Below are 22,261 nucleotides of genomic sequence, written 5' to 3'. Positions count from 1 at the left end.
AATTCCCATTCTACTATGTACTAGCTGCAAGATTCTAGGCAAGTCATAGATTTCTTTCAGCCTGCTTCCTGGTATATAGAACACATACAATGATAACACTGTATACTTACAAAGATGATGGTGAAGACAACTGGTAAATGATAAAATATACAGAAGCATTATATAGTTCACAAAATGCACTTTTATAAAGGCCTCGTGCTAATTTAAAATGTCCTGTTTATGGCCTTTAAGGCTCCACTATGTCACCTGCAATTGCTTTTAACTGTTTACACAAAGCTGACATGTTCGTGTACTCATCACTAACTAAAGGTTGAACCATTGTGTGATAAACTCCATGTTCTGGCCACTTCTCTGTATTCTCTTTGTTTACAGTTATACCATATATAAGGCTGTTGATACAACATTTCTTAAGGCATGTATCAGAGGGCTGGAAACAGATACATGACTATAAAGTTATATACAAGTTACGTGGAAGATACTTTTGTGTTTAAAATGTTACCTTAATTTTGACATTAAGTATTCTCTGCATACACAGCTATAACTGAAATGACCAGTGCCCAAATAGCTGTACTCAACCTTTAAGCACTGTCCCTGGATTAACACACTGTATATGATCCATCCTCAAGCTTTACACATTGAAGAGGGACCATCCCAAGCAAACAGAATGACCTTCAATAATTGTTATTCTACATACTTCATGACAATGACATGTTGCTGGTGACATGAAACGTACATCTTTCAAGTGTATTTCTAGACTGCTTCCCCAAATCAGTTTGCCATGTAACAGGTACTAACTTATTACACTTTAATTGATACTCTGCCCTGTGGTTTAGTTGAGAAGAGCTGGATTTGGAATGCAGGCCACCTTGTTCTAGATCCCAACCTTAGAGGACCACCCACAGCTCTTCGTAAGCTGCAACAATGCACAAAAACTGGATGAGATCTGTAGGCCTCAGGGATCTCATAGTCATTCAAAACTCTGTGCTGTAAGTTTTTAGTTTCACCTAAAACTAAGTTCTACATTGCCACTAAACAAGTAGCTCTCAAAAACATCCACTGGAAGTAACGGAAGTGTTCAGCCGTATTTTGTTTAAATTTCTTGACTTCACCATGATTTATTACTTTAATATTATCAAAGGAAAAAACATTCTGCTTTTTCATGACACAATTAACAATTAATATTGTCTCCATACTTCATACAACTTAATAAAATTTTCTTTTTCTATTGTATCAAACATACATTCAAATAGCAAGAAACTAGTTTAATTATAACCTATCACAAAAGTAAAAGTTTGGAAACTGAGCTGCCAAGCATCTTCAAAATAAGTTTACCACGATTATTAATTAAATGCCAAAAAAACAATTCTCCTTATCAAATTCCGTTTTTTGTACTGCTTTTAGTTTGAACTCCACTCTTAATGATTACATAGATTTAATTAGAAATAAAAAATTCAAGTGGCCCAAATCAGAATATGTATTTTCTTTTGATAACAAAACATGAATGCTGTTAAAAAGTTTTAAATCACAAGTTATTATGAAATTCCAGTCTTGTCACTTCCAAGCTATCTGTCTCTCGATGACATACTTCACTATTTTGTTTTTCTATGTTGTTTTCTATAAGATAGAGCTAATAACACCTGGTTCAGAGGGTTGTTGTGAGAGTTAGACAAATTAATTCACAAAAAAATACTTAGAATAGTTCCTTCCATATACTGATTACAAGCAATTGATTATAAGTCAATAAACAATGACTACTGTTTTAGAAAAGCTGGAAATTTGGACTTGTATACAGGCCAAGCTGCCAGTTGAGAACTTCTGCTGAGAGAGAAAGGTGGTCAGGCGAGGCTCTGTGGATCATGTTCAAGTTTTCCGTTTTTATCTCAGAACAATGGGAAGACATGTAAGTGTGGAAACAACCTAATCAAATGACACTTCAGTTTTTTCTTTTTAAAAATCTGTCACTTGAGGGCAACTGAATAAAATAATTCCAGACCAGAATCACCCAATCAATGCAAACGTGTATTTGTGTTGTTGTTCTGTGTGTCAGCCACTAGCCATTAAAGGCAATCAAGCACTTGAAATGTGGCAAGTGTGGCTGAGGAACTGAGTTTTTAATTTTAATTAAGTTTAAATTTAAACTTACACAGCTAAACGTGGTTTGTGGATATGTATCAGACAGGACAGTTAAAGAAGGTATGATCCCAGTTTACAAATATGCACACTTTACCAATTATTACTCTCTAAGGAGAATACAATGAAATATAACTAACAGTCACAACGTTTTAAAATCTGACACTAAAGCTATAAACTAATTTGGTACATTTCAGTAACACATATAGATGAGTAATGTTAATTAGTACAACCAGTTTCACTGTTTTTGTGTGTTATGTGATAGTCAATTCCTCATGCATTTTACCCATACATTATAATTCATTCCTATAAAATTTTCTTCCCCCAAAGGTAATCTCAATACTTGTAATAAATGTATGTGAAATAAGCCAATCAAAAAGTAGGCAAGTAAGTGAATAGATACTTTTCTAAAGACAAACAAACAGCCAATAAGTACATGAAAATGGGCTCCAATGAGCTTTCCTGGTGGCTCAGATGCTAAAGAATCTGCCTGCAATTCTGCCGGGGACCTGGTTTTGATCCCTGTGTCAAGAAGACCCCCTGGAAAAGGGAATGGCAACTCACTCCGATATTCTTGCCTGGAGAATCTCATGGGCAGAGGATACAGTCCATGGAGTCAAGAATCAGACACGACTGAGCAACTAAACAACACTTCATGGGTATTTATTACATTACTCTTTGTATTTTTCTGCATTTGAAATATTGCATAAAAACTCTAAACAAAGTCTCGTTATCACATGATCATCAGTTTCTAGTTATCCCAAAAGTTCAAATTATGTTTTTCTTTTTATTAAGGTATAACTGACTTACAATACTGTATTAGTTTCAGGTTTACAACATGATGATTCAGTATTTGTACATATTGCGAAATGATCACCACAGTAAGTCTAGTTAACATCCATCACCACACAGTTACAAAACATTTTTTCTTGTGATGAGAATTTCTCAGCTCTACTCTTTTAGCAACTTTCATATATGCAATGTGGTATTATTAACTATAGTCATCACGCTTTACATTACATCCTCTTGGGTTATTTCCTTTATAACTAGAAATTTGTACCTTTTGACCCCCTTCACTCATCACACTTCAAATTATGTTTCTGAACAACTACTGAAATATTATGTAGTTCATTAACATGTCGTCTGTACTTCGCCCTGTTGATTCAGGTTTAAACCATTACTAATACCTTAGGTGATTCAGTTAAAAAATATATAAAGCTATTTAATAGAAAAATTGAGAAGAGGTGGACAGAAGACTGATGACACATGCTTGCTAATGATTCCATTTATCTTGATTAGGATCTAGTACACTTGTTAAATGGGTACCTTTCCGTACAAAGAATTTAAAGACCACATTGTCAACATAGTCCAAAGTGTTTATTAAACTTTGAAAATCAAAATCATAGCAAGTCATCTGCCTACGAGCATCTCATCTTAAAATATTCTAACTCACTGCATGGCAGAAACAAAGCACACAACATAATGTGATCACTTTTAAGGCACAGAAGTAAATACAGTGAATGCTTCCCTAATTAAAAACATAATAATCTAAGCAATGATTATGTCTTTATAATCTGGGATAAAGCTAACATTCCTCCTATTCAATCTCACATCTTATACCTAACAAGAGGCTAAGCTTCAAACCACACCCTTTCAAAAGCAAAACTGCACATTTAAGATCTCTAAACTTTGCCAGTATATTTTAGAAAACACTGAAAACGTTTTTCTGCCTGAATCAGAAGTTTCTCTCTAGGAGCTGAGACTATAAACTTTGTTCCTGGCTTATCAGTTACATACATGAGGCATTCTAATAGTTATCACAGCGTTATTTGCATACCTCAGAAGCTGGTTCCTACAGCTTAGCTGGCATGGGGCTTTAGTCATTTTTTTTAATCAGGAAATTGTTATCAGGAAATTGAACCTTGGCCTAATCCCAGTTGATCAATATTACAGAATTCCAAGGAACCCTGCTGTAAGACTGATATTTCACTTCTCTTCACAGAGTCTGTCCCTTGCTGCTTGGCTTCTAGAGAAATCAGGCCATAATTAATATTTCAATGACACAAGAGCTGATACTTATGCTGCAGTGAGGTAGTTCATTCACTTTGGCAAGCTTTTCCTCCAATTCCTTATTTGCTGAAGGCACACCTCCAGGTTAGTTGGCCTAGATCATTTCCTGTTTTTTAAAAAATTTTCTGTGGGGGAGGGAGAGAGGGGATTAGAGTTCTGAATTCTCATCTAAATTAGCTAATGGGAAACATGGTACCTTGCCCAGGATGCCGAGATTCGACCCTACTGGCCTTGCAGTTTTGAGAAGGCTCCCTGCGGCTGTGAGGCAGCTAGGCCACCATCAACTGCTGTCAAGTTTTCTTCGTCTCCTTGGGGCACACTGCTTCCTCTCCTTGGAGGCAGACTGTATATTAAAGGCCTATGGAATGCACTGAGTTCCCGTGTGTGACTTCCCTATCAGGTCTAGCACTGTGCATGTAGACATCTAAGGATCTGAAGCAGTTCTGGCCAAACCATGAGGTCAGCTTCAGACTCCAGACCTACAGATCTGGCCATTTCCAGTGCTGCCAAGTCAGAGATAACATAACCAGCCCTTAAGATGTCTATAATTACTGATGATAGTTTTACTGCTTTACTTTGAGATAATGACTAATGGATACCAACTGGTTCCTATCCTGAATTTGTTTCTGGTCTCCAACAAATTCAGGACCGAAAAAAGTCTGGTACCTACAAAGGAAAGGCTTTATGTACTGGGCAAGTGCTTCACAACTACATATATTTGGATAATGTGAATTCACATATAAAAAAATGTATATATAACCAAATGTACTGACAGCCAAACTCCTGGATTTTGTGGCTGGCTATTTGTGTGCACACCTACTTTGGTGACTTCATCAACCTTGCCATGATTCACCTCCATGTTTCTAGGACTGAATTTTTTGTACCCCACTAACACTACCACGGCAGGGTTTGACTGCGGTCCTTCAGAGACTGTAAACCAACTAGCTAGGTAGCATGGATAGGCCTTCCCCACCCACTCTGAGTTTCTTAGATTTGAGTAAAATGACCTCAATACATGATACTTGAAGCAACAAGCAAATATGAACTATACCAACAAAAGACAAATCCTGATGCAGATTTCTTTCGCCTATCATCCACAGTCACCTCACTGATTTCTTTCAGGGCCTAAGATTTTGTTCAATATTATCTTTAGTTTGAAGTGATGTGAAGTGAAGTGAAGTGAAGTCGCTCAGTCGTGTCCGACTCTCTGTGACCCCATGGACTGTATGTAGCCTACCAGGATCCTCCGTCCATGGAATTTTCCAGGCAAGAATAGTGGAGTGGTTGCCATTTCCTTCTCCAGGAGATCTCCCTGACGCAGGGATTGAACCCAGATCTCCCGCATTGTAGGCAGACGCTTTACCGTCTGAGCCACCAGGGAAGTCCACCATCTTTAGTTTAGCTTCTCATATTTACTTGTCAACGTCACAATGTACCACTAGACCAAAGCTTCAAGTACTAAGACAGGTATTTAACGTGAAGCAGAAAGATTTTCCTGGGTTAGACCATTTCATCAAGATAATAAATCCAAGAGTAGATATGAGGGGGCCAACTGAATGTCTTGGTGACACATGAGAATGAATGATTCAGGGACCAACAACTTGATTTGTCTCACTGAACATCTGAGTCATTCAAGAAAAGTGTGTATCTTGTATTTACTTTTTAGAAAAAGGTACATTTTGAATAAGCGGAACACTTTGATTTCATTTTTTTTTTTTTTTTCAAGACATTTGAATGTCAAGTCTGGGGCTATATCTGGATTCCTTAACACTTGTATGTGTGGTTTTTTTTTTAAGCACTTTCTAAAATTTTAAAGCATAAAGCAGCAATTACTATACAAAGATAAAAAAGAACTCATACAACCTAAAATCTAAATACAAACACAAAATTAATCCATGAAATGACCAGTAAGAGCTCTCAAAAAGATCAACATATCTTTTATGGCCAGGCTAATAATTTGGGGATATTAACATGGTATTTGGCTTAGGCTTCAGGTCATGACTTAGATCTGTTTTCTTCTTCAAGACTTAAACCTGCCTTAGAGACTGGATGACCAAAATGATGCCAGTGACACAAATTCCAAAGATGCAGCACACATGCCATTGTTTCCTGCCACTCAACTGAAGGCAAGTCGTCCAAGTAACTCTACCAGAGGAACCCAAGTAGAGGAAACCACTGGAGCAGCAAATTCGATAACACCTTAAGAAATAAAGCAGAGATGTGGCCTACAGAAAACAATCTGGCATCCATCAAGGGAAGGACTCAATGAGATTTGGAGAGGCTCAGACAGCAAAGGCTATTTCCACAAGGATGACCAGACTGTAGACACACACAGATACAACCCCTGAGGAAGTGCCTCCACCTCCTGATCCAGGCATGTACTTGAACTTGAGTGACGACCTCTCCAGACCTCAGGTTTTCCACCTGTAAAAGGAAGGGACTGCACATTGTGATTCCATAAACCCTAACCTTGTCAGCAGTGTTACTGTCAAACAAGTGTGATTATATCTATGGCTTAATTTTAACACAGTCATACATTTTAAAAGGAATTTGACTATTTATTACAAAATGCTTACAGTGATCACTTCTGGATGCAGGGAAATAAAGGTGGGTTTTACTTTCCTCTTTCATGGTTTTCTAAATTTAAAGATTTTTCTATAAAAGTAGGGATCACGTTTATAATTAGCAAAAAATCTATTTTTAAAGTGAATTTTCCTGTATTTAAAATAGCAGTTCTCTGATCCAAAAGTGATGATATTTTAATTCATTTAAGCCTTCAGAGGATGAGCTCCCAATTTAAAGTGAGGAAAAGGATGTTAAAATGTGACATCATAGTACATTGTGCTACGCATGTGGATGATAACCAATAACATAAAGTTAAACCTGAAATCATACCTTTAAATTCCTGTTGAGATGTGTCCACATGTGCACCTGATGCTCAGTAATTTCCTGATCATATCTAAAAAGATTCAGTGTTCCAGCCCTCTGAAAACGAAAGAACTGCTCTAAAGTCTTAAGCTAAAGGGAAAAAAAATTTTTTTTTCTTTTCCTTAATTGCAATTATTCTATCTTTGGAGTGGAGAAGCAAAGAAACATTTGAAAATCTGTTGAAAGTTGTAATTCATCTCAAAAAAAAAAAAAAGACTGCATTAAATCTTGATTTTGTTGATTGCTCCCAATATACAGAACTTCAAACATCTGAGTATCTATGTGCATTATAACTGTACTGAATTGGAATTCCCCCAAATCAAACCCAAGACAAGGGCTGGAAATCAAGCAACTGACAGGAGGTGGACAAGTAAGGTAGGGAAGGATGTACTAAGGGGTACATTAGTGAGTCAATGTTATGAATAAATGGATCTCCTGTCTGCTGGGACCTCAGGGAGCCTGCAGAGGGCAGGACCCAGGGATGTCTCAACTAAGAGGCTAAGAAGTTAGGCTACTAGTTCATCTCCTGTTGATTGATGGTTGGGGGCTACCTCCTGCATTTCTGACTTGACCTAACACTGGTGGCAGAGCCTTCAGGCTAAAAGTCCCAGGGGCCTGTAGCAGAAAGCTAAAAGATAATGAACTGGTTGTGAGAGCCATGGCAAGTGGGCAAGGCACAGACAGAACATGCTGTAACCATTAAGTATAATAAAAGTGCCTTTATTTAGATTAAAATGCAAACCACAATGTCTATACTTACTGAGTGCCCTTTCTGTGTCAGGCATAGTTTTATGATTTCTAGTCTACGAAGGCAATGGCACCCCACTCCAGTACTCTTGCCTGGAAAATCCCATGGATGGAGGAGCCTGTAGGCTGCAGTCCACGGGGTCGCTAAGAGTCGGACACGACTGAGCGACTTCACTTTCACTTTTCACTTTCATGCATTGGAGAAGGAAATGGCAACCCACTCCAGTGTTCTTGCCTGGAGAATCCCAGGCACAGGGGAGCCTGTTGGGCTGCCGTCTATGGGGTCACACAGAGTCGGACATGACTGAAGCGACTTAGCAGCAGCAGCAGCAGTCTACTGTCTAGTGGCAAGACAGCACATAGATAGGTTGCTGAAAAATTAAAAAGCTCTAAGAAAAAGATTTTAAAAGTGGGGGCAGGGGTTCTTGACACTGGGAGTGGATACACTGAGCTTCATCAAAGTGGCTGAAAAGGCATATAACCCAGGAGAAAAGAAAAAAGAGCACAGATCTTACCCTCATGATGGCGGCAACGCCACCACAGTCTGCCAACTCATAATTTTCGTCAGCTCATCGGAGGGGTGACGGGAGAAACCTCAGTATAACCCACTAACCTGAAATTAAGGAAAGAGAGGCACCTCCAAGGAAATGGACCTGCCTACCTGGGGTGATGCTGCTGGACGTTGGCAAGGAGAAATGAGCTAGAGTTTTCAGCAAACTGATAAAGGCTGAATGAGGGCAAGCAAGAGAATACAGAACTCTGCAGGGTCACAGATAGGAGGGTCACAGACAGGAGGTGAACCCACAAACAGGTTCTTTTACGTGGACCTCTGCAGGTACCAACGTATGACTCTGGCCAGAGTCCAGAGCTCACCTCCCACTAGGTGCCAGCCTGGGGAAGAGAACAGCAGCTGCCTTGGGAGAGGCATGAAATCCTACCTGGATCTTTCTCTTCTATCTCTGGTACTGAACTGCTGAGGAAAGGGCAAAAACCCTGTCCTCCTTGGAACACTGGTGAAAGCCCACTGTAGCTGGGAATTCATCAATATAGTGTGGTCATCCTGTTCTATGAACAGTCTAACTCAAAAGCAGCTTCAGGACCCTGGTCCCACCTTCAGCCAGCCTGCCAACCTATGCCCCTTCTCAGCAAACACTGGGAAGCCACCCAGGGCAGAGGAATCTCTTTCTCAGGGCCTTGGAGGTGAAGAAGAGAATGTGATGGCCCGACAGGGGGCTTTGACAGAAGAAAAGCTGTAAAGATGAAGACATGAGCCTGGTTATGGATGGGGCTTACTCCTTGGAAGGAAAGTTATGACCAACCTAGATGGCATATTAAAAAGCAGAGACATTACTTTGCCAATAAAGGTCCATCTAGTCAAGGCTATGGTTTTTCCAGTGGTCATGTATGGATGTGAGAGTTGGACTATAAAGAAAGCTAAGTGCTTAAGAATTGATGCTTTTGAACCATGGTATTGGAGAAGACTCTTGAGAGTCCCTTGGACTGCAAGGAAATCCAACCAGTCCATCCTAAATGAGATCAGTCCTGGGTGTTCATTGCAAGGACTGATGTTGAAGCTGAAACTCTAATCCTTTGGCCACCTGATGCAAAGAGCTGACTCATATGAAAAGACCCTGATGCTTTGAGGCAAGATTGAGGGCAGGAGGAGAAAGGGATGACAGAGGATGAGATGGTTGGATGGCATCACCGACTCGATGGACATGGGTTTGGGTGGACTCTGGGAGTTGGTGATGGACAGGGAGGCCTGGCGTGGTGTCACAAAGAGTCTGACACGACTGAGCGACTGAACTCAACTGAATGGATGGGGCCAGAAAAGTCAAAGAACAGGATTAATAACGATCAGGGAGTAAGGAGGATGGGTTATAAATCACTTAGCATGAAGTTTCTTCTGAATGTTACATCCATTTAGTTGCTTAGACATGCAACTTTAATTTTTGTTTGATCTAAGGGAGAAAATCCTACATGAAAAGATTCTGGATTAAATTTAGTATCAGATTTAATTTTTACAGTCAAGAACAATTAAATTGTCTGCTCGAATTTTCTGGATCACAAGAGCTATTCACACTGAAATGTCTAATGTTCTGCTCATTGTCAAAAAAAAGCCTTCAAGTGCTGACGCAAAAAATTGTGCTTTATTTCCAACTGTGCACATCACTGAAGTAACAGAAGCTCATCATACGTATGAGAGAAGACACACTGGAAATAAGATTCATCTTTTCTTCTAGTTGATCTGACATAAGCAGTAGCTTCCAACCTAAATATCAATGAATGCCTGTTTTAATATTTCTCCAATCTTATTCATAGTTACAAAATCAAGGTATTTCCTTCTTCTATTAACTGCCATTTATCAAACTAAGCATTATTTCAAAGAAACGAAGAACTACTCAATGAAAAATAATTCCATTTCAGAATCCATATTAAACTTAACAAAGGCATTTAAACATTTCTGACTACTGAAAGATTAAACACGGTTAAGCTATTCAGTCTCATTCTACAGTTAGTCCAAACTTAAATAAATCTTATCATATGGATTCTTAAAGATATAGAGTGAAAATGTGTTCTCCAGCTCTTCCCTCTTCCAAAAAGCTTTAAGAAGCTCAGCACAAAACTGAAAATTAAAATAAATCCCAAAATGAAAACTTATCTTCAGACTGACTCCATCAGTTCTAATGTCTTTACAAGCAAACTGAGTCAGACACACAGAAGGGAGCTACATGCTAGTTACAGCCCATTCTCTCCCTATGAGGCTCAATCACCTAGCTTCTTAAAAGCAGTGAAAAATGAGAATATAGGATAGAGTATAGATTACAGAGTAATCTATACTCTATAGGATAGAGTATAGACCCCATGGATTACAGTCCATGGGGTCGCAAAGAGACAGACATGAGTTAGTGACTGAACAATGACAATAACAAATATTAAAACATGAAATGTCAAGATACATATAAGTAACTCAAATTGTACATCAGGATTTTTTTTTTTTTTGCTCTGAAGCTAGTTCATCGAAATTTAATAATCAGCTGAAATTTGTCTTAGATCAGCACAAAAAGAAAAAATAAGGAAGTGGGAGGGCTCTGCTTGGCTTTCCTGTGATTGTGAAGCAAGGTTATACTCTACACTGCTGCTGCTAAGTTGCTTCAGTCATGTCCGACTCTTAGCGACCCTGTGGACTGCAGCCTTGCAGGCTCCTCCGTCCATGGGATTTTCCAGGCAAGAGTACTGGAGTGGGGTGCCACTGCCTTCTCCGGATACTCTACACACTGCTGCTGCTACTGCTGCTAAGTCACTTCAATTGTGTCCGACTCTGTGCGACCCCATAGACAGCAGCCCACCAGGCTCCCCCGTCCCTGGGATTCTCCAGGCAAGAACACTGGAGTGGGTTGCCATTTCCTTCTCCAATGCATGAAAATAAAAAGTGAAAGTGAAGTCGCTCAGTCGTGTCCGACTCCTAGCAACCCCATGGACTGCAGCCTACCAGGCTCCTCCGTCCATGGGATTTTCCAGGCAAGAGTACTGGAGTGGGGTGCCATTGCCTTCTCCGACTTTACACACTAAATTAATTCTATTCAGCAGGCTTTTTAACTTACTTTGCATACCCACACTTCAGTGTGTTTCAGGCAGTATTTAATTTTCCAAGCAAAACTACAAATCAAAGCTGTTTAGAACAACTCTTTCTTTCTATTATCCCCAGAATTGTGGACAAGCTCCTTGAAGACAGGCACTCTGTTTTATACCTTTGCTGCCCTGACAGGTCTCAGCCTGCAGACATAATGCAGGAGAGGGAAAGGCTCCGGCAGACCTGCAGTTCCACACTGATGAAGACAGTTGAGCCTCTCTGCAGTCAGTAACAATGTTTCTGGCATTGCTGAGGCTCACCTGCTACTTTAATATCACTTCTAAGAGCGAATGCCCTGAATGTAGGACATAAACAAAGGGACAAGGCCTTTTGTGCATCATTTCTGTACCGTTTCCCAAGGCCCCCTTCCCATACCAAGCACTGGGCCTCTGTATTAAATGGCTATTGACTAAAACTCCATGAATTCTACTGAAAATTTCAAAAGATAAGCCCAATAGAATTTTTTTAACCTCATGAAATTTTAGTGAAGAAAAAAATAAGATCACACATTCTTGTACATCAAATGCTTTCTATAATTCAGTAATCAAATCTTAACACTAAATAACAACTATCTTGTTTTAGTATGAAGAACTGAACCACAAACTAAACTTATAGTTTACTTTGATACTCTTTCTATTCCCATGACTCACTAATAATTTCCTTGCTGATGAAATGAAAGTAGAATATCACCGATTTTTACAGAGTTATTAGAAGGATTGCTGCTGCTGCTGCTGCTAAGTCGCTTCAGTCATGTCCGACTCTGTGCGACCCCATAGATGGCAGCCCACCAGGCTTCCCCATCCCTGGGATTCTCCAGGCAAGAACACTGGAGTGGGTTGCCATTTCCTTCTCCAATGCATGAAAGTAAAAAGTGAAAGTGAAGTCGCTCAGTTGTGTCTGACTCTTAGTGACCCCATAGACTGCAGCCTACCAGGTTCCTCCATCCATGTGATTTTCCAGGTAAGAGTACTGGAGTGGGGTGCCATTGCCTTCTCCATTAGAAGCATTCAGTTCAGTTCAGTTCAGTCACTCAGTCGTGTCCGACTCTTTGCGACCCCATGCATCGCAGCACGCCAGGCCTCCCTGTCCATCACCAACTCCCGGAGTTCACCCAGACTCATGTCCATCGAGTCAGTGATGCCATCCAGCCATCTCATCCTCTGTCGTCCCCTTCTCCTCCTGCCTGCAATCCCTCCCAGCATCAGAGTCTTTTCCAATGAGTCAGCTCTTTGCAACAGGTGGCCAAAGTACTGGAGTTTCAGCTTCAGCATCATTCCCTCCAAAGAAATCCCAGGGCCGATCTCCTTCAGAATGGATCTTCTTGCAGTCCAAGGGACTCTCAAAGAGTCTTCTCCAACACCACAGTTCAAAAGCATCAATTCTTCAGCGCTCAGCCGTCTTCACAATCCAACTCTCACATCCATACATGACCACACGAAAAACCATAGCCTTGACTAGACGAACCTTTGTTGGCAAAGTAATGTCTCTGTTTTTGAATATGCTATCTAGGTTGGTCTAACTTTCCTTCCAAGGAGTAAGCGTTTTTTAATTTCATGGCTGCAGTCACCATCTGCAGTGATTTTGGAGCCCAAAAAAATAACGTCTGACACTGTTTCCACTGTTTCCCCATCTATTTCATTAGATAGGTATTAATAGAAATGCTTTGGAAACTGTAAAGTTATGTCATACTGCTTTGTTAATTGAAAAGCATTTAATATTTTATTTACAATTGGTCCCAGCTACACTCTATACCAGCTCCAACAGAATTTTTTGCAATGACAAAAATGTTCTGTATCTGCCTATTAGTATAGCACTTGCCCTATGTGGCTGTTCAACACTTAAAATGTGGCTAGTGAGGATAAGACACTGAATTTTTAATTTAAATAGTCTATATGGTCAGTGGTTATTAGACTGGACATCACGGTAGCTTCAGAAACATAATCTTTTCATTGTAAAAAAAAGAAAAAAGTGCAAGAGATAAAATTTTGTTTTCTCAGCTACAGTACTCACTCTTTTCAACACGGGACAGTACTATATAAAAATTAGAGACAACACCTTACAGAAGCAAAACCCCCACTTAATATAGTGTATTTGGCAAAGGGATCTTTAAAAACAAACCATCAAAACTTCATTTTGATGTAGCTTATTTGACAGCTGAGCTCGCCAAACCATCTAAATGGCATACACTAAAGACTGGCATGCGCTAGGTGCTTTGCAAATAACTATTAATGAAAGAAGGATATGAGAGACTGTTAATATACATCTCAGTAATCCGAAGTTAGAGGTTGACCCTGTCCACCCACATCATCAAGGCACTAACTACCTCTACTTTCTGAGAGAGCTCTACTTGAAATATATCACTTGAAAAGTGAAGTTGCTCAGTTGTGTCTGACTCTTTGTGACGACATGGACTGTAGCCTACCAGGCTCCCCAGTCCACGGAATTTTCCAGTCAAGAGTACTGGAGTGGGTTGCCATTTCCTTCTCCAGGTAGACAGCAAATGTACAAGACAAGGGCTTTTCCTCAAAAGCTACAGTCAACTTGGAGGAAAGAGATGAGAGACGAGTTAATCAGCAGATGTTAACAGTCCCAACAAAACAACAAAAAACCAACAGGTGGAGTTTAGCATTAAAACCCAGAGAAGAGAGGCATTTGGAGAAGGAAAGATGACCACCAGCCAATAGCTGAACAAGGTCTTGAAGGACCATGAAGATTAAAACACAGAGCTCAGAGAGGCAAGGAACAGTGAGTAGAAGCCAGTTCTGCTGATGCAGAAGGTTCAGGAAGGAGAATAATCAAGGTTTGCTTGTGAAGGGCCTCCACTGGTAGGCAAGTTGGAGTCTGAAGTGATCCTACAGAGTGGGGAATCACTTAAGGTTAGAGGGAAGAAGGACTACTAAGGTTATAAACAAAGTATTTCATTATTCATTCATCCAAAGCAGGCATCTGGTGCTTAAAAAATATTATGTCAGGCACATTGATAGATGAGGGTTACAATGAGAGCTGTGACACAGTGCTAACCTGGATAGCACTCAAAACAGCCAGGAACACAGACGCAGGAAAAACTTGAACACCATATGACACATATTTGTAGCAGAATTACATGCAAAGTGCTAAGCACAGGTGGGAAGGTTTCAGTTGGAGAGAAGAGCTAGGAGGCTTCACCAAGGAGAGGATATTAAGTTAAACTAAGGAAAAGAAACCGCAGGCTCACCGGAGAAGCACATACTAGTTACTTACTGAAAAGCCTTCAGGAAATATACAATTTGTTGGAAAGACCATATTTCTGTGAAATTAAAGGGTGCTGAGGTCATATTAATTAAATATAGAGAAATGATCAAATCCTTAAAAGCACAGTGTTGAAGAAGAAGGTAACTGGATAAGCTATGTTTTAGGACTAAGCGTAGTCATCACTTCTCAGCTTCGATTTCAGAAGACTGTAAATGTAAAAGCATTGATAAAAATCTTAGAATAAATATAAACAATACAGAACAAGATATATGATCAGATGGTATTTTAACTATGAAAAGAAACATATTTGACATTCAAGGTACAAAAGGACACGGATAAAAACAAATCAAATTATCAACTGTGATAATTTTATTTAGACCAGACACAATTTCAATGTTTTTCTCTGGCAGAAATTGTATGCAAAAAGCTGGGGGTGTGGGGGTTAGAAATTGGGAAGAGATGGAAAATGAAAAAGTTATGCTTTAGAAAACATCTTCTCTTCTAGGGAAAAAAGCAGACTCCTTGCCTTTACAAGTTTCAGTTATGCTTGCTGGCTTCCACCTGACAACTGAATGGATTCCAGTCACACACAAATATACTGTCTTCATTTTAAATTCCTAGTTGGCCTGTTAGGATGGTACACAATAAACATTTGTTTTGCAAGAATGTTACCTAAATTGTTTACATCAAATATAGGTGAAATTTTGAAAGAACTTATATTAACAAATACATTTTGAAATACAGTATTGTTATTGTAAATTAAATATACTTGCATCTAAAAACAAAATGTAACAAAAAAACAAACCCTGAGGTTAAGCTACAGAGTAACTTTATGAATTGCATTTTAAATCAAGGATGAGGCTAATGTTCATAGCATTATTTACAACTGCCAAGACATGGAAGCAGTCTAAGTGTCCATCAATAGATGAATAGATAATGAAAATGTGGTATATATATCCAATGGACTACTACCCAGCTATGACAAATGAAATACTGCCATTTGCGGAAACATGGATGGACTTAGAGGGCATTATGCTAAGTGAAACAAGCCAGAAAAAGACAAATACTGTATGATATCACATACACATGGAATCTAAAAAATACAACAAACTAGTGGATATGAAAAGAAGCAGACTCACAGATATAGAGAACAAATTAGTTCTCATTATCTATATCCAATAGGGAAAGGGAAGAGGGGAGGAAATATATAAAGGTAGGGGATTTTCAGGTACAAACTATCAGGTATAAAATAAGTTACAAAGATATACCATACAACTCGGGGAATGTAGCCAATATTTTACAGTAAGTGAAAATGGAGTATAACCTTTAAAAATTATGAATCACTGTATACTGTACCACATAATATCTATATGCAGGTCAAGAAGCAACAGTTAGAACCCTGTATGGAACAACTGATTGGTTCAGGATTGAGTATGACAGGGCTGTCTGTTGTCACCCTGTTTATTTAACTTATATACTGAGCACATCATGAGAAATGCTAGGCTAGATGAGTTATAAGCTGGAATTAAGATAGGTGGGAGAAACATCAACAGCCTCAGATATGCAGATGATACCACTCTAATGGCAGAAAGTGAAGAGGAACTAAAGCACCTCTTGATGCGAGTGAAGGAAGAGAGTGAAAAAGCTGGCTCAAAAATCAATATTAAAAAAACTAAGATCATGGCATCTGGCCCCTTTACTTCATGGCAAATAGAGGGGGGAAAGGTGGGAGCAGTGACAGATTTCCTCTTCTTGGGTTCTAAAATCACTGCAGATGGTGACTGCTGCCATGAAATCAGAAGATGACTGCATCTTGGCAGGGAAACTATGACAAACCTAGACAGTGTGCTGAAAAGCAGAAACATTACTCTGTCAACAAAGGTCCATATAGTCAAGGCTATGGTCTTCCCAGTGGTCACATACGGTTATGAGAGCTGGACTGTAAAGAAGGCAGAGCACCAAAGAACTGATGCCTTGGAACTGTGGCACCGAGAAGACTCCTGAGAGTCCCTTGGACAGCAAGGAGATCAAACCAGTCAATCTTAAAAGAAATCAATCCTGAATATTCTTGGAAGGACTGATGCTGAAGCTGAATTTTGGTCACCTAATTTGGTCTCCTAATTTTGGTCACCTGATACGAACAGCCAACTCACTGGAAAAGTCTATGATGCTGGGAAATATTGAGGGCAGAAGGAGAAGAGGGCGTCAGAGAATGAGACAGCTGGATGGCATCACTGATGAAATGGACATGAACTTGGGCAAACTCCGGGAGATGGTGAGGGACAGGGAGGCCTGGCATGCTGCAGTCCTTAAGGTCGCAAAGAGTTGGACACAACTGGGCAGCTAAACAACAAATACATAGTACATCTGTAACTTACATAAACTTGTCCATCAACTATACTTCAATAAAATAATAAAATAAAATCAATGATGGGGCTTTGCTAAAAACAAGGTAAACTCATAGAAGGCAGTATTTGTGGGGGAAAAAAAAAGATGAAACACTTGACTTTACAGACAAGTTTTTGTAATTTACCAAAGCTATAAATCTAACTTTTAAATTACTGAGGTCACATGTAATTCAGTGTATAATTATAGAAAGGAAGCTTTAAAAATTATAATTTAACCCAGTAATTGCATTCCTAGACATCTATCCCAGAGAAATATAAACTTATGAAAACCTGTACAGATAGTTATAGCAGCTCTGTAAATTAAAAAATAAATTCAGATGTCCTTCAGAGTGGTTAAATTCTAGTACATTCTTATTATAGAACACTACTCAGCAACAGAACAGGAGAGAACACTGATACATGTTAACAACCTGCTTGAATTTCTAAAATATTATGCTGAGTAGAAACAAAAAACTCTCAAGTTGCATACTGTATGATTTCATTTATGTAATATTCTTAAAATGATGAAATTATAGAAATTACACAACTAATATATTCCTATAATACATAGAAAGAGGACAATTAGTGGTTCCCAGGAATTAAGGAGGGGATGAGGTAGAAGAGAAGTGGAAGTGTGATTTCAAAAGGGCCACATAAGGGTCCCTGGGAGTGATGGAACTGTTCTGTATCTTGACTGCATTGATGTCAAGATACAGGATGTAATACTGTACTGTAGTTCTGCAAGATGTTACCATTAGGGGAAATGGGCAGTGGGTACATAGGATGTGTGTATTGTTCCTAATAAGTGTCTGTGAGTTCATAATCATATCATGATTAAACATTTAAGTTTTAAATTATAACTTTTTCAAATTTTATCACAGTGATTACTTGAGGTTGGGGAAGGAACCACCAAAATGTTTAAGAGTATTTCTAATTACACTGTCAAAACCAAATAAAGATTTGCTATACCCACTAGGTCACAAACAAGCTGTGAAATTCCCTGTTTTTTTTTTTTTTCTGATTATTAATGTGTATTTAATTTTACAGTTTTAATTATACTTGTATTATTTTAGTAACTTTTTCCTTTGAAAGACTCCATGTACTTAGAAATGCATCTACTTTTCTTTTTTACTTCATCAACTGAATATACAAAAGATATTACTAATTCACAAAAGGCAAGGACATAGAAAGTTTGCTCAACGTCATACAGCCAAAGCCTGACCAAGCTGGAGCTGGTGCTCTGTAGCTACATATTAATGGCCTGAGGAGGAGAGTAGTATGTAAACTCATCTCACCATAGTTATAAACCATGCAATAATGAATATGAACCAGTCTGTTTAAAAATTTCTAATGTTTTTAGCAAGTAATTTGATATAAAGAATTATTTATCTAACAAGTTGCATTATAATGGTAATTGTTTAGATAAGGCAGAATGCATTTTTCCACTGAAACATGAACAATAAATAGTTCTGAGCATCTAAGACCAAAACAATTTTATAAAAGTAGTAAACAAAAGTAAGTTCAGTTCAGTCGCTCAGTCATGTCCAACTCTTTGCGACCCCATGAACCCCAGCATGCCAGGCCTCCCTGTCCATCACCAACTCCTGGAGTCCACCCAAACCCACGTCCATCGAGTCGGAGATGCCATCCAACCATCTCATCCTCTGTTGTCCCCTTCTCCTCCTGCCCTCAATCTTTCCCAGCATCAGGGTCTTTTCAAATGAGTCAGCTCTTCACATCAGGTGGCCAAAGTAAAGAGGGCTGCTAATAGACAGATTTATCCAAGAGTCGTAGGTGAGGGTATGCCAAGGCTGGAATTAAAAACCCATTAATCCTATAGAGATATCTAGAAAGACTGGAAGTCAAGATTAAGTCATGCAAAAACACAGAGTCTCTGGCCTCAAGTAGCTCAGGGAAGTAGAAGAACCAAAGGAACTTGGAACTGATATTCTTCAGTGTTGCTTCTATGTAAAAGTGTATTCAGAGTTCTGATGAAGTAACTCATAGTGAATATTTTGGAAGATTGATACCTACCAATACACTATGCAGAGATATCAAACTGACGTATTTTTCCTGTATGGATAATCTGAGTTAGACACTTAACAATTGAGTTGCTTACTGCAGGTCTCAAAATAATAGTTCTTGTGGAAAGTCCAATTGCGCTTTCTGATTCCTTTTGTGGTGCTTTTTTAAAAACTGACTTTTCTGCTTATTCAGTCATTGACAAATTGACAATAAGCAGGAAATTCCCATCCCTGCATCAGTCTGAGATTCAAGGTATGATTCAATGAGACCATTTATTCTAGCAGATGTCACAAGAGATTTTCAAAACATTCTGCTAGTTATTCATAACAAAAGGGACTATTTTCAATAACAGATAATAAGTGTGGACTTACAAAGGCACAAAAATTGCCTAAAGAATAAAAAAAAACCACAATAAACCAAAGTAAATCAATATGAAGATAAGAACTTACCTAAAATGGTTGTTCTTAACGCATAAATTATGTTTCTTCATATATAATGAATTTTCATTGATTAAAATCTTTTCTGAAATTACTATTTTATTATTGGTAGGGAGCACTTTTTCAAATGCAAGTTTTTTTTCCAAACAAAGCCACTGATGGTGCTTAACGCAGCTGTCTATCTAGACTCTGGTAATGTATCACATAACACACACCTAAAAAGTAGGTTTAGCTAAAACCTAGTTAATACAAAGTCATCTTACAGCTCATCCTTAACACTTACAGAACAATTTTGCATGTTTATTTATATACCAAAGTTTTCTAGGACAATTTTTTCCAGTTCATTATGTCTTATCTTTCCCAACTAGATTGTGAAATTAATCACTGTTTCCTCAAAGATGCAGACTCTGAATACTGAATCCAACATAGATGACAAAACTCCCCAGGAAAAATCATTTTTTCGCCGTGAGGTCTAGCACTGAGTCCAATACAGAGCAGGGGACAGATAAATGTTAACTGAATGGAACCAAAATGAATCATGTATCTTTTTTAAATAAGAGGTATATAACACAGAACACAGCTCTTCACACACAGTAGACCTTCAGCAAATACCTGAAGTGCTACTTGTATTCAGTCCCCTCACATGGACCTCTGGTGGTACTTAGGACAAGAAGTAACTTCTAAATAGATTAGCCCGTTTCCCATTCAATCGAAGAGCAAAGTATCAGACAGAATGATGAACTTCACTGCAAAGTGGTTATTACTGGTTTTCACATTGAATGTTTATAATTCTCTTGAAGGTACAGAAACTTAAGAGTGGGTTCAAGTGTGTACTTTGATCACAATGAGAATTCAATCAATATTGCACTGTTAGCAATATAATTGATTCTTTTTGAAAATAATGTACTTATTGTATTAGCAAAGGGAAACAGCCAATCTCAATAAATTTTTAAACAACTGTATATGAATGTATTTGTATGTAAGTTCTATAGAGATCTCCCCCCTTTGTGGGAGAGAGCAGGATTCATGTCAAAATCTCTTCTCTTGGATTTTTTAATTGCTTTTCACAAAAACAACACAGATCCCAGAGCACAGATTTAAGTAAAATATCATCCTGTTGAACTACACTACAACTTCTAAACACTGGTTGGTTGTTTATGTGCTAAAAAATTACAGTTAAATGAAAGTACCTATATTCTATGATGAGAGGTGGATAAATGAGCTCCGTTCATGGAAAAGCAACAGTTTCTCCAGAGGAACAACTCTCAGTTGTTTAATTTCTTTGAAGACAAATCAAACCTCTGAGGATAAATAAGACCAAAACAAATGATAAGTGAGTCTTTATCATTTTAACTAGACCAGTTCCATCTAACCACCATTTAAATTCTCTACTGTTTCAATCCAACTTCCAGAAAATTTAGTCTCAACAAGTGGTTAAGCCTCAAATATGTACAGTAGACTGGCTGTTTGTTAACAAATGAGTCCAAGAAGGTAGCCACTAACTCAGCCATTATGGGGACAAATGTTTGTCTGGCTGCAACATTTATATTTTTAGGAGTTGAGCATTTCAGATGTATAACTTCAATCTTCTTCCCTTACCCCAGAGGGTAAATTGTAATAAATTCTTGAGTAGACAGTACATTCTTGCCAAGGAAAAAAATGCAACAGAATGAGAATGCTTGCTGTGCTAAAGTGAAATATAAGTACCAGAAGGGCTCTAGAGAGCATCTGGTCCAACATCTTCATTTTATAAGATGAGAAAACCAGAGCCCAGAGGAGTTAAATGACTTGCTCATGGGACACATACCAGCCTAGTAACACGGCCAGGTCTAGGACTAGAGACTCTTTATTAAATTACTGTCTGTTGGTTTACATCAAGTATCTTCCAAACTTTTCTTCTAGTCTTTCTTGCTTTCATAGTTTCCTGCCAATTTCAAGTGTGAATTTCAGACAGAAAAGGCAGAAAAGAGTTTATTTACAAGGTGCATTTTAGCTCATAAATGATTACACTAGCATTTTCGTCATACATTGACTAGCAAAGACGCTGTACATAATGACCACAGTTAGAATTACAAATACCATAGTAGTATACACATTTAAAAGGTATGCTTTACATTTTCAAGTGCATAATACTATCAGTTTTTACCTTTTAAACATAACAGTTTATTAAGCTGTTTACCCAAACCTCCTACACATGATGGTTAGTGGTGTTTACATGCCTCAAGTACTGCATGCCTAAGGAAGGTCCAACTTCCCTATTTTAAAAATACCCTTAGTTGACTTATTTTTATCAATTCTCTTCTTTAAAGGCAATCTCTTGCAAACCATCCAGTTCATAGTATTTTTTGTTTGGTAGTTTTCTTTCCTGAAATATCCTATTCAGATCCATAATCATATTGACTAAGAACACAGAAAACAAGCCAATAATTTGCCTGGGATATAGCAGATGCTACAGAAAGCATCATTAAGTATCACAACATAAGAATAAAAATGACTTGATGTATTAAAGCCAGCCCTAAGCCAGGCCTTGTTTTAAGTGCTCTACGTATATTAGCCCATTTAGTCCTCAAACAACCATATGAGGTGGATAGTTTTGTCATTCTGTTTTACAGACGAGCAGAACAAGATCCAGAGAGGTTAGACAATTTACCAAGTTAGACACCTTGCAAACA

At 38.4% G+C, this 22,261-nt stretch overlaps 1 protein-coding gene across 37 annotated transcripts in view; it reads right to left on the bottom strand.

The window, feature by feature from the left end:
- PKP4 (plakophilin 4) overlaps positions 1–22,261 on the bottom strand; it is a 258,819-nt gene that overhangs the window by 230,449 nt on the left and 6,109 nt on the right. Inside the window, exon 2 of one of the 37 annotated variants that reach the window (XM_086354136.1) lies at positions 20,780–20,890. The exons of the other annotated variants lie outside the window; for them this stretch is intronic. The gene's annotated coding sequence lies outside the window, so the exon portion shown is untranslated. The remainder of the gene's footprint in view (positions 1–20,779; positions 20,891–22,261) is intronic. 37 annotated transcript variants of the gene reach the window in all.

The sequence above is a fragment of the Bos grunniens genome, chromosome 2 (assembly GCF_055505025.1).
Source record: "Bos grunniens cultivar Pamir isolate PY7600 chromosome 2, Bosgru_T2T1.0, whole genome shotgun sequence".
Lineage (NCBI taxonomy): Eukaryota > Metazoa > Chordata > Mammalia > Artiodactyla > Bovidae > Bos > Bos grunniens.
Note: the sequence above shows the minus strand (reverse complement) of the source record. Positions and strands in the feature narration are given on the sequence as shown.